The sequence below is a fragment of the Aedes albopictus genome, chromosome 3, assembly GCF_035046485.1.
Source record: "Aedes albopictus strain Foshan chromosome 3, AalbF5, whole genome shotgun sequence".
Lineage (NCBI taxonomy): Eukaryota > Metazoa > Arthropoda > Insecta > Diptera > Culicidae > Aedes > Aedes albopictus.
Window position 1 is genome coordinate 130,279,878 of NC_085138.1, and position 8,156 is coordinate 130,288,033.

The window sequence follows — 8,156 nt, forward strand, 5'->3', positions numbered from 1 at the left end:
GAAATGCTGAAGAATTCCCAGAAAGAACCTTTGAAAATTTTCCGGTAGATACTCCGGGTAAAATTTCTGCAGAGGTACCAGATGTCACTCTTGGTGTAATCGCTGATTTAATCTTAGAAAAAAAAAATACAGGAGAAATTATGAGAGGATCCCGTGAAGTTACTCCTGAAGGAGTCCTAGAAGGAGTTCCTGGAGGAATCCTGGAAAAAGTTGCAGGAGGAAGGATTTTATAAATAAATTATATAAAGAATTCCTGGAGAAAACCCAGAAGTAAATCCTTGAGGTTTTACACAAGAAACGTACAGGGAAAACATGGAGGAATCCTAAAAAATCTATCTTTGAAATAACTCCTGCGGGAATCATTGGAGCAATTCTTGGACGAATCATAGCATCAAATCTTGTAGAAATTCTAGAAAGATCCCTTAGAAAAATCCTGGAAGGAATCTCCTCTGAGAATCTCCGAATGAATATCTGAGTGAAATCTGAGAGAAATCCCAGTTGAAATTATGGGAGGGTGGTCCGGAAAAACTCCGGATACTTAGATTCCTAGAAAAAAAAACCTCAGAAGGAAACCCTGAAGGAACTCTTGGAAGACTCCATGCTTTTAGCTCCTGAAAAATATTAGAAGAACTGAGTTAAGGTGAAAGTCTTCGGTATACCAATCCGTGTGGTCAATTAACCCTTTTGTGGCCGACAGGGTACTCAGCACCCATTTAAAATACACGGTGTAGAAAAAAGCGAAAAGTTTGTCGGACACATACCGGTTAATGATATTTAATGAAACTCAACATAATTTATCCATCTTTTTCATCATTAGAAAACATTATGTTAACTCGCTGTTTCATCTTGCCCCACCCGTTTCAACTTGCCCCGGGGTACATTATATGAAAAATATAGATAAATTATTAGTGAAATTCCGAAAAAATCCACAGCTCAGGTGAGATTTGAACTCACGACCCTTATTCGCTAGACAAGTGATTTTTCCAGCTAAGCTACCGAGCCAATTAATGACACGGCATTTTAGTTGTCATAAGATAATTCAAATCTCATCGATATGTTTTATCCTTCCCTTAACTTGCACCGCAAATATATCTATCCCTTATGATCATATGTAGGGTATTTGATCCCATATCCGGCATTACATGTAAACAAAATTTTTCAATACCTAAATTCACAACAAAACAACCGTTTTGTCCACTTCTTCCATTTGAATCAGGTACCTTATCGCGTGAACTTGTTGTTAACAATGATTGTTGTGATGATTTTCTGCCGGAAAGTTGATTTTATACGAGTTTACTGCACCTACTCAAGCACTAATTCTTGGCACCAGTGCCGAACTTCCAGCAAAATCAAAAGGGAAATAACTTCGGCACCCATCTTTGTGCTGACGAAGTGCACGCGTGTGCGTGTAAAAGTTGTTTTGAGTACTTGTGCGGCTTCAGAGTGAACGTGTAGCTTTTTGACAGTGGATCTCGTTGCGGAAATGTTGCGGGAGATGATTACCTACGGAAGTGTGTTGGAAAAATACGCGGCAAGTGATATTTTGACTTGTTTTACTGTGAGGTGCCGGGAATTGACGCGGGTGCCCAAGTAGTTCGAAACTCTATATGAAGAGCGAGAGCAATTTATTTAGTGTTGAAACTGTTGCCTATCTTACAGGCCATCAAACTTGTCGTTTGCACTCTTTCATTTACGATAGATTACAGTCATAGCACAATTATGGGTCACCCACAATTATGGGTCAATTCCATTTGAATAACATGGTGAACTGACTGACTAATGATTGTGACAGAGTGACCCATGATTGTGCAATAATGACTGTACTACAGAAAAGGTAGAAGCTCGAAAATGACTTAAGGGGAAAGTCTTCAGTATACCAATCCGTGTGATTAAAAGAACTCATGGAAGGATTTCTTGTAGAACTTCTAATGAAAATCTCGGAAAAATATAATGAAAATCCCCGGCAAGTTTCTGGTGGGCTTTATGATGAAACACCTGGAAGAATGACAAGACGACCTTCTGTGAAACCACAAACTCCTTCTAACGGAATGCTGTTTATTACTAATATTTATTACTAAGAATCCTTCGTGGATCTCCATTCAATTCTCATAAAATTCTCGGTAAAGCTTTGTACCAGTATTTGATTTGTTTTTATTTTTGCTTGTATCTGTATCTGTTTAAACAGGGGTTCACAGATGCCTTGCAGTGCATTTTATGGAAATAAATTGCTGTGCGGTTCACCCTACATAAAGAAAGCAATTTGTCAATAACGCTTTTCACAATTGGCTTTTTTAGCGATGTTGAGATAATTCCATATTCTGAATCTGCATGCGAAACTGAGCCGAAACCCAAATTTTCATGAATTTTGGTGCCCGGGAACCTATTTAAAATCAATTTAAAGTTTGTATGGGAGCGATTTGTCGAATCACCCCTCGTCGCATTTTGTACTGGGTGGAGCTGTCAAACAGTTGCCCAGCTGTCAAAAGGTGATTTCAAAAATCTCTTTGAAATTTATTTTAGGTACCAAAATAAAGTTCTAAAAATCTGAAAAAAAATCATAGTGGCTCAGAAAAAGATGCTCTTCCGTATAAAATCAAAAATGGATACATTTTTCTTAATTTAAAAACCCAATTATATTATCGAAACGATGAGTTCTAAAATGATTGCAGTACTTTTAGAAGTTTATTGTTGCACTTGACAAAGTTCAGTGGCGCACCAAGTGCACCACGGCATTCAATTTTAAAACCCCTGCTCTAAAATATAATGCAATATCTTTAAGCCGTTTGCCGTCAAATTCACCTACTACATTCGTGTGCAAGATAGAATTAAATTAGGCAAGTTCATTGACCGACCTGCTCTTTAGGGTTATATCAACATAACAACACCATTATTACACTGGTCAACAAATATGAAAGAAGAACATCAATGCTTTCAAGTAGTTTAAAACGCACGTAAACGCCACGGTACCAGGAGATCACAGGGGCGTTTCAAGTAAGTCTCAGGGGAGTTTCAGGACATTCAGAGGGTCTCAGGCGTAGCAGGGTCTCAAATTTATGAGAAATAATATCAATACAATCAGCGAAACCAAGCAGCTGAACGGACTTCGTAAAAATCGTTTTACGCGTGTTTATCCCTGCTCTCCTAATTACACCCTCTAAAGCAATGTTGAACAGCAAGCACGAAAGACCATCACCTTGTCGTAACCCGAGAAGCGAGATTCGAAGGGAACGGAGTGTCCCTGATACACGAACTACGCACATCAATCGATCCATCGTCGTCTTGATCGATCGTATCAGTTTATCTTGAATCCGTATTCGTGCATAATCTGCCATAACTGTTCTCGATCGATTGTATCATACGCCGATTTGAAATCGATGAACAAGTGATGTGTGGGCACATTGTATTCGCGGCATTTCTGCAACACCTGGCGGATGGCGAACATCTGATCCGTTGTAGCGCGTTCACCCATAAGTCCAGCCTAATATTGCCCCACGAACTCTCTTTGGAATCGGTGTAAGACGGCGGCATAAAATTTGAGAGAATATCTTGTAGGCAGCACTCAGTAGTGTGATCGCGCGGTAGTTCCCGCAATCCAGCTTGTCGCCGTTTTTGTAGATTGGACACACGATACCTTCCATCCATTCCTCCGGTAATACTTCCCCCTCCCAAATCTTGGTAATGACCCAGTGTAGTGCTCTCACCAGTGCTTCTCCACCGTATTTTAGAAGCTCGCTTGGTAGTTGATCTGCTCCAGCGGCTTTGTTGTTTTTCAACCGGCCAAACTCCTCCTCAATCTCTTGGAGGTTAGGGGCCGAAAGTCTTTCGTCCTGTGCACATACTCCTAGATCTGTTACCACGCCGCTTTCGGTACTTGCAACGTCGCCATTGAGGTGCTTGCCGTAATGCTGCCGACACCTCTCGACCACCTCACACTCGCTCGTGAGAATATTCCCGTGATTATCTTGGTACATGTCGGTTTCTGGAACAAAGCCTCTGCGCGAGCGGTTCAGCTTTTCGTAGAACTTTCGTGTGTCCTTAGCGCGGTACAGCTCTTCCATCGCTTCGCGATTTCGTTCTTCCTGCTGGCGCTTCTTCATCCGGAAGATTGAGTTCTGCCTGTTCCGTGCCTGTCGGTGACGTGCCTCATTCGCTCTTGTACGGTGTTGCAGCATTCTCGCCCATGTTGCATTGTTCTCGTTTTTTAACTGTTCACATTCGCCGTCGTACAAGTCGTTTCTGTGATTCGGAGTCGCGAAGCCTAGTGCTGCAGCCGACATACTACCTATGGCGGATCGGATGTCTCTCCAGCAATCTTTAAGCGAGTCTTTAAGTGTAGCTGCGCCAAACTGCTCTTCCGTTTGTAGGGCCACTGCTAGCTTCTGCGCGTAGTCTTGAGCCACTTCCACGTTACGCAGCTGCTCGATGTTGAGCCGCGGCGTTCGACTTCGACGCGTGGTAATAACCGTCGAAAGTTTTGAGCGCATGCAAACAGCTACTAAGTAATGATCCGATACTATTGGTTATATCCGACGATTAGAACGTGGTCGATTTGGTTTTCTGTTTGATGGTCGGGTGATCTCCAGGTGGCTTTAGGCTTTGTGGATATCTGTGCGGGGGAAGAATGTGCTTCGGACTACCATAGCACGGGAGGCTGTAAAGTTTACGCATCGCTAGCTGTTATCATTCGATACGGCGTACAGGCTGTTTTGCCCGAATACCGGTCTGTACATTTGCTCCCTTTCTATCTGCGCGTTCATGTCGCCGACAACGGTTTCCACGTCACGCGGCGAGCAACCATCGTATGTTTGCTCTAATTGAGCGTGGAACGCTTCTTTCTCGTCATCAGGTCTCCCTTCGTGTGGGCAGTGGACGTTGATGATGCTGTAGTTGAAGAAACAGCCCTTAACTCTTAATATGCACATCCTTGCGTTGATCGGCTGCCACCCGATCACATGTTATCGCATCTTGCCCAACACTATAAATCATGTTCCCAGTTCATTGGTGGTGCTACAGCTTTGGTAGAAGGAAGCCGCTCTATGCCCGCTTTTCCACTTTTTCTGTACAGTCCAACAAAGTTCCTACAACGCCACGATGTCGATGTTGCGGGGATGTAGTTCGTCGTAAACAATCCTGTCACATCCTGCAAAACCTAGTGACTTGCAATTCCATATTCCAAGTTTCCAATCGTAGTCCTTATTTCGTTGCGTGGGTCTTTGCCGATTGTATCGAGTCGTATTTTCTCCAATGTTATTCGCAATGGGGATTTGTACGGGTGGCTTGTAGGGCCAACACCAACACTCCTGTCTCGCCGGACCATCGTGCCAGTTCCGTTTAACGTCCTCACCAACACTGGGACGATCACGCTGATGAGGCTACCACCTTGGATCTAGCAGGGCGCGATGCAACCACGTATGTGGCAACCCTAGTCCCACTTAATGCATCTGACAGGAGCCAACATCTATCGTATATCTACAATGGAATGCTTTGTGGATACACAAATGTTTACATACATGATGTAGGATTCTTAAAAATGGAGGCCTCGCACCCTGGTGGATGCAACATTTCTTACTCAGCCGCTGGATGCCAGAAAAGACGCTGTTTGAGCCGCACCTCCTTGGTGAACAGACGCTCGAGACGTACCTCCTCAATCTAGCTGAAGTCAGAAGGACAACAGTGCCCAGGCTGCACTACTAGCTAAGCACACAACTCTTAGCTGGCGGTATTTCTCATCGCTTGACCCGTGGAAGCATGAGGTACGAACTCGTGAGGATCAGAGCTATGCTGTACGCTCTCCTTGTCGACTCACCGTTTTGCAGCCCAACGAGCAGTAGTGGTGTTAGGAAATGGCTGTATGGGAGAGGTTCAGGTTGGTGTGTTGATTTTTCTTGGACATTTGTGTACCTCGTTTTAACCCTGACCCAAAAAGAATCAAAACTGTTGATTTACATATCCGAACTTCTCAAAAACAAGCTCTCAGCTCTTAGCAAATTACATTAATTTCCTTCGATTCTATGTTCGATCTTTAAGTATTTGCGTTTAAGTTTTTAAGTGTTAACCAGTGTAATTGTAAGCCATAAAAATGATTGATAGACTATACACATTGAAGCTGCCTATAAAACCAGCATAAAAACATATTGTTTTCAACGCTTACGATTGAAGAAGCTGTTTTTTCTTGTATGCTTTTCACATCACCGGGTGAACAGTCCATTAGTTCGGCACTCAAACCCGACGTGAAAGATACTCGAAAATATATAGCAATTGAACTTCTGATTGCTTGGTTGCTTACGTCACGGATATAGGAGTTCTGAGCAAAAAAAAGCTTCTATCCAGCTGGTAGGAAAAGTTTATGCTTCGTTACAACCCAGTGACCTAGCCTAATGAGGTAGTAATTTGCGTCAAACAAGTACTTCAAACAAGTGCTTCTTGTTTGATTTTCTCTCGAATCAATCGGTGTAATATGGACAATTCATTATGACTTGGCACTTATTGCTGGCAGGATGGGGGCCATTCATAAATCACGTGGATCGAATTTTGACAATGCGCTTCACCTCTTCAAATTTTGAAAATGTGTATAAGGCATAGATTTTGTTCGGACTCCCGTCCTCCAGAAGTTTACGTGACGTGGTTTACGAACGGTTCCTTAGACTTACATCGAAAAAAAGCTGTTTTTTTCTCTGAATGCTGGAGTTTTCAAATGGAAACTGTTAAACCTTACAATATTTATTCTCAATGATGTGTCTTTCAGGGTGACCTCACTGGTCATAAGGTGTCACATTGTCGGGTTTGGGTAGACTGGTTCAGAGGTTCCTGTTTCTGGATTTACCTATGATGGCTGTAGACATATATTAACAGGAGGAAAGGGCGAGTTGGCGGTTGTACGCAGGATCTTATGCATACGGATCAGAAGGGGTAACCTTTAGACAACTTAGGTTATCCCAGAATTAAATTGAGACAATAACTTAGAACTTGGTGTAAAAAAGTTTCAAATATTGTACACAATGTAGAAAATTGGGAATTTAAATAGGGTTCACAACTGCTGACCAAAAAATCAATCACTGTGCTAATGGCTGAGGAATAATTCAAGATTTTATTATACACAAATACCTTTGATGACATAGAAAGCAATCAGGTTTAGTCTTCTAATAAGTCTGGATAAGATTTGTCTCATATGTTGAATCGTTCAATCTATCTTTCAAATACATTATTTGCATCCAATTTATTATGGGTCAGGTGTTACTTGATCTTATGTAATATTTTCAATGTTTTTTCAAGATTCTTTTTAATCAGAACTGTAGATTTGCCTGGTCCGTGATCCAGACACAAAAGTTTGATGCAGCCTATTGCTAGGCCCACCAGTATCAGCATTAAGGTGGCCCACACTTATATGAAAAACAAAAATTTCGAAAAATGCCAAGTCTTACCTCCAAAATCAGTTGTTTTGGACTCCCAGAAGCAACGTTCAAAATTTTAGCAAAATCAATTAAGCCTAAGGGGGCGTTCAAAACGCTTGAAGTTTGTATGGGAAAACTTGGCCAAATGTATGCAGAAATTTAAAGTTTTCGAATTTTGCCGCTAGGTGGCGCTGTTAGCGTTCAATAAATAAACCCTTTGGTATTATTGTAGGTGATTATATGCCAAACAACTTTGTCGAAAACCGCAAAGTGATCCAACGTCTGTGAAAAAATTTATACCATAGGCAAAGTAAGGATAAACTTTATTGTTGTTTTTCCAATACATGTAAAGGAATAATATCAATAATGAAATCTCAATACTTTGTCTCACTTTGCCTAGGGTATAACTTTTTTCACACCCGTCGGATCACTTTTCGGTCTTCGAAAAAGTTGTTTGGCATATAGTCACCTACAATAATACCCAAGGGTTTATTTATTGAACGCTTACAGCGCCACCTAGCGGCAAAATTCGAAAACTTAAAATTTCTGCATACATTTGGCCATGTTTTCCCATACAAACTTCAAGCGTTTTGAGCGCCCCCTTAGGCTTAATTGATTTTGCTCAAATTTTGAACGTAGCTTCTGGGAGTCGAAAACAACTGATTTTGGAGGTAAGACTTGGCATTTTTCGAAATTTTTGTTTTTCATATAAGTGTGGGCCACCCTAATCAGCATCCTAGGTATCAGCCAGCACTCGGCAACTTC